General features: G+C 41.0%; 1 long non-coding RNA gene across 1 annotated transcript in view; it reads right to left on the reverse strand.

Annotated features, from left to right (window-relative positions):
- LOC306928538 overlaps positions 1-5,155 on the reverse strand; it is a 97,737-nt gene extending 92,582 nt beyond the window's left edge. The window contains exon 1 of the long non-coding RNA XR_013790706.1: positions 5,049-5,155. This is a non-coding gene — a long non-coding RNA (uncharacterized lncRNA). The remainder of the gene's footprint in view (positions 1-5,048) is intronic.
- Positions 5,156-6,000: the final 845 nt, after the last annotated feature.

The raw sequence follows: 6,000 nt of genomic DNA on the forward strand, positions 1-6,000 counted from the left end.
GGAGAGACAGATCAACAGAGGTGGGTGATTAAATATATTGACAATTTAGATACATTTGTGATGTAGTCCGTCATATCACATATCAGCAGTGTCGACTAAAACTATGATGATAAGTTTGTCGACTACCTTTTTCCACTGATGAAAACTACTACAACTAAAAGAAAACTAAGCTATGATGACTAAAACTAAGACTAAATATACTGACAATTCCGTCGATAAATAAAAACTAGACTAACATGTTAGGGACTAGTTGACAAGGGATCCAGTATAAGTCATTTTAAACTTGGTTTGCATGCTGAAAATAGCTCACTACAACGCAAGCTATTTTCAGCAAGTGTAAAAACAGTCATTACAACGGCATCAAATACATTTTAGTCGACTAAATCAACTGTAGATTCAGTCAACTAAAATCTTATGATATTTAGTTGACTAAAACTAGACTAACACTAAGACATTCCAGGTGACTAAATGTGACTGAAACTAAATTAAAACTATTCAAGAGACTGACTAAAACCAAAATCTGCTGCCAAAAACACTGCATATCAGACCTGACCAATATAGTCACCATCTCTTATTGACCTGGTGCAAATCTCACTAATTATGTTAAATGCTATCATTGAAAGGGTGGGTTATCATTCAGCATCATAATTTCTAGCTATCATTTTCTCTTTAGTTTAAAGCAAATGGTAAAGGTTTGAGAACCACTGGTCTAATGCATTTAAAACAGGGGTGTTTTCCCACTCCACACATGGAAAGGAAATACATATACATGCCAATATAGTATAGGCTATATACACCCGTTTCGACTGGTATCAATGGACAAGACCGCAGTTATCAGTTAGGATCAGTACGAATTTTTCGAGCTAGTATGGGCATGCTCTGCCAACCCAACGGCTCAGTCGGTAGTTTTCCGTGATTATTTCGCTTGATAATCACTGATGTCCTGATGGAGGCGCGCCGTGTCTGGCCACCAGACCCGACTCAGCGCCGTCCGAGTTACGTCCCGATAGGCAGAGAATAGTATATATATTAGTAGCCCCTAGTTTCCATGCACCGACAATAGTTGGAAACTAGAAAAAGTGCCCTTCCGGGCACAGGTCTCCACCAGGAGGATAGGACTGTGTGAGATGTTTGGCAAAATGTTTAGGAGTAATATAAACATGTTTGTATGTTTTTGTTTTTTGCAACAATGTTCTTTTGTTGAGGAAATGCAGAGCCAGATCACTCATAGCATCTCTGAGGATAGAATTCTGGATGAGCAGGACATGTGCAGCATTGTGAACAAAACGGGCCACTCCTGAAAACTTTGGAAGGCAATGTTAGCCAATCAGTGTAGAATCTGAGCAATCCAACAGACTGTCTTGTTCACATGACTACAGAGATCGTGTGTACCGATTTGTGTGAGATTTGGATGAAATCTGTGCGACTAACATAAGCAATGTGTTTTGCAGAAATCGGCCTCATGGTGGCGCTATAACCGGTAGATGTGGAGGGATGCAGAGACAATGTTTTTCCATGGCCTCTAGGGAGTGCGCATACATAAGTTGTATACAGATCGATGCAGTTATAGCTAAAAACAGGAATTGGCCTGTTATAGCGCCACCATGAGGCTGATTTGGAAAAGAATGAGTGGCATGTCGTCCTCGGCCTAGTGGAAATGTGCGTGTATAATTTCACGGAAATTGCACACCGTTTGTGATTTGCGACATTTTGTTCGAAACGGACCAATCATGTGAGCTTGGGAAGCCAATCTTAGCCAATCAGGATGGAAGATGGGAAATGGTGCAGATCCGTGTTGATCACATGACTATGAAGATTTTGTATACCGAATTGTGTGATGTATGGATGAAATGTGTACGAGTAATGTACAGAAATGTGTTTTGCCTAAATCGGCCTCATGGTGGCGCTATAACAGGCCATTGAAGAATATTTGGGGCAGAGGTTCGTTGTTGGCATCCAGGGAGAGTGTGTGCAAAGTTTGGCATGGATCAGGCCAACGGTGCCGGAGATTAGCTGATAACGGACGGACGGAAGGACGGAAGGAAGGACGGACACACACACACACACACACACACACACACACACGGAGTGCAAAACATACTCTCTCCCCATGCCTTCGGCCTGGTGGAGACAATGACACGTCCACCAGGGGGAAACCTTGACCAGGCTACTATGGTGAGTAGGCCAGTATGGCCATACTGGGCCCATAAGATGCATGATAAACAGACATACTGGGCCCATAAGATCGTATGATAACAGTCGAATCCGCTACTATATAGCCTATGCAGAATATCCTGCATATATTCCATATTCAGGTTAATATGTGCAACAGTATGTGGATTTATAGGAAATACATTGGTGATAATAAAGATCATATCCTCATATATGTGGCATATGCAAATCTTCATATATTTTAGGATTTTTTTTCTAGAGTGGAATGTCTGTATTTCTCTAAATCGATGTTAAAAAGGCCAAATCACTAAGGTCTCACTCTTACCATTTGCTGAAACTTGGCAGCCCCTATCTAAAATTCTAGCAGGAGTTAGCCACAGAAATGCAAGGGCACTACAAGTCATGGAAAAGCTGAGAATGCTGAAGTTTGAAATGCTATCACAAGGTAGCCACCACCAAAACACTAGCTTGCAATGGGACGCTGATAAGAACTAGACATCAAAATGCTCACACACACACACACACACACACACACACACACACACACACACACACACACACACACACACACACACACACACACACACACACACACACACACACACACACACACACACACACACACACACACACACACACACACACACACACACACACACACACACAGCTAGTGGGAGCTAGCCAGTCAGAATTCTAGCTTTCACTGTAATGCATATAGGAGCTAGACACAAAAGCTAGCTTACAAGATAGTTTACTTCTGCTATTGGGAGCTAGCCACCAAAACTGAAAACAAGCCCAAAAACACTCTCTCCCCATGCCTTCGGCCTGGTGGAGACAATAAGCAAAAATAGCCGATCTACAAGCATTAAATGTAGGTTACATTTTAACACAAATCTTGTCCCTGGCATAACGTTATTTTGGTCTGCAGACAAACAACATTAGGGTCCTTGACATGAAAACGTTTAAACCACTGGTCCATATCCAAAATAAGCAATATACACATTCAAAACAAGCCCAAATAAAAATAACAATGAGGAAAAATAAGACTTTTACACAATTCCATGCTGTATTAATGTTGGTACCATTAGGAGAGATAACAGGCTAATGAAACAGAGGAATTTAGCACAATTAGTGCTAGCAGAGTTTGAGAGCAAGAGTGTGTAAGGACACACTCAAACGTTGTTTGTTTATACTGTTGTTTATTGCATTTTTATACCTTTTTTATTTGTACTCATCTGAAACATCCACATAATGTATCTGTCACTGTTATTTTCATTTTGTACTGTTTATTTGTTGGTTATATTCTGATTTTCATACTACACAATGCCCAATAAATACAGTATTTTCTTTTTTAAAGGAGAGAACAATTATTATTGTGTAGACTTGAAAATGAAACCAAATGTAATGTTTTATTTTACACTCTGAATAGTTAAAGATCTAATAAGGGTCCACTTGGTTACCAACACTCCATAACTACACTTTAGAAACAAGCCCAAATAATCAGGTTATACATTACACAATGTATACAGTATACATTGTGTAATGTATACAGTAGGCTATACATTATGTTTCTTTAGAAACAAGCACAAATAATAATTATTATAATAAGCAGACATGGCAACACTGCTGGTGGACTGCTGGAGGAAAGAAGGGAAAACAGCGCCCCCTAAAGTCACAGATCATAGAACTGAAAGCAAGCTTTGAAGCCCATTTTCTCTGCTCACTCTTTTCCCCCCCACTACTCCTGCAAGACATTACTCTATAAGCCATATCTCCAAAACTGGTGGGTCAAACTGAACAACCAATGTCAATTTGAAGCTATGATTCCCTGCTTTCACCCGACAAAAGTTACAAACAAAAACAATGTCAGCCCCTCAGTCAAATCTGGTCACATTTGCCAGTTAGAATTCCCAATACATTTCATAACGCAGCCCGTTTCAGAGAGGAAAAGGCTCAAAAGATGTTTCCGCCCGGTTTCGAACCGGGGACCTTTCGCGTGTGAGGCGAACGTGATAACCACTACACTACGGAAACTGCTGACCACCAATGCCGGCAGGGGCGTGGACATACATTTTAGTGGGAGGTGCTCTCACGTATACCAGTTACACACACGTGTATGAGTCGCGTTTTTCACAACACAGACAAAATATAATTCATGCCATAAACACAGTAGGTAACAGAACATTGCAAAGTGTGACAATGAATATGTCTGCTGCATCACAAGGTTCCAGCCATAGCAGCACCCAGCACCCGCTTATAATGTACACAAATGTACGCTCTTGAGAGCGTACATTTGTGTACATTATAAGCAATAGTTTTGCCTTTTGATCAACGTGTGCCTGTTATCTCCCCTAATGGAACCAACATCAATACAGAATGGATGGAATTGTGGACAAAAAAAACAACAAAACATTAAGTTTTGGGTCCGAGAGGCTAAATCAAGTAGGGTTGAAAACAGCCTCTGTTGTGGGCTAATGGCACTGATGGTGTGTGCATTAATTTGGCAAATTAAAGCACGGGATAGAACAAATGTGTGATTTTTAACCAAGCTTGAAAACGGGTTTAGGTTTGCACATGACAGCAGTAACGCCCTAATGTTTGTCTACCAGTTAACCAAACAGACAGATTATTTACAACACGCCATGCAGAAATAATTAGACGGCACTTACTTGGTAATTCATGCACGGGTTCTCATGTAACTAAACTCATTTATCGTCACCGCCTTCCCATTCGACATTTGCCAACAACACTTAAGCGTTGGATCTGTGCTAAATGTCATCAAACGGTGGCTCGTGACTCAAAATGCATAATAAATAATGGACACTTGAAATGAAAAGGGTTAACTTGAAAACCGCTGTTGTGAACGAAAAACTCACCGAGAAGCTGTCCTGTAGCGTTTACTTTCTGCTGCTTCGGTCCTCCGTCGACGAAAAAGCACCAAAGTATTCCCTTGTCCACTCCAAGGTGTGCTTGCGTTTGGCATCATGTTAGTTTAACACCGACTCACTTTAACGACATGCAAGCAAGTTAATAACTACTAACACACGACAGGTGAATGTAATGTTGCAGATTATTCCTCCAGTCGACTCGTCTCGCGTGTGCACTTGTATTGATGCTGCGTAGAACTTTCTGCGGACACAGGTGGTTTTGATGCTGTGTTGATGAGGGGCATGGGGCGGTGTGTGTGTGTGTGTGCGTGTGCGCGCGCGTGCCATTAGTCAAGGAATTGGTTGATTGATTGATTCATTCATTCATTGATTGATTTGATTTTTTGTTCAGTTTGTAGAATGGGTACATTAGTTTACATCAGTGTCCTATGGAAGTAGCCTACAACTAGTCAAAGTAGTCAATTTAGTTAGTCAACATAATCAACTCAATCAAGTAGTCCATTAGTCAATGTGTGGACTAGACAGTAGACCTAGAATGCCTGTGATCATTTAATTAACTTCGTAAATGTTCATGTATCATAGGCATAGCTCCCTTCCACCCGTTCCTGGTTGAATCGAATTATGGGCGGCCTAAATGTGATAAATCCTCCGTTTGTACTCAGCCATTAAATAATTCCAAAGACGTGGAGTGAAATATGGTCCTCTAGTTTTATATCCATGTGAAAGTTCTGGCACAAAACGTGTATTTAGTCAATTATCTCCACTTTTTCAAGAGATGCACACGGACGTCTTTCTCTCCGGGCAAAGGGGCCCGGAATGATCGATGGACTGATTTTACGAATACGTCCTGTTTACCGCAGATGTCATCACCAATTGACCAGGGAAACACAAATGTTTGGGTCACACAATTGGCAGGTGGTGTGATTAATTACCCAGCACC

The sequence above is a fragment of the Electrona antarctica genome (assembly GCF_951216825.1).
Source record: "Electrona antarctica genome assembly, chromosome: 8".
Taxonomy (NCBI): domain Eukaryota; kingdom Metazoa; phylum Chordata; class Actinopteri; order Myctophiformes; family Myctophidae; genus Electrona; species Electrona antarctica.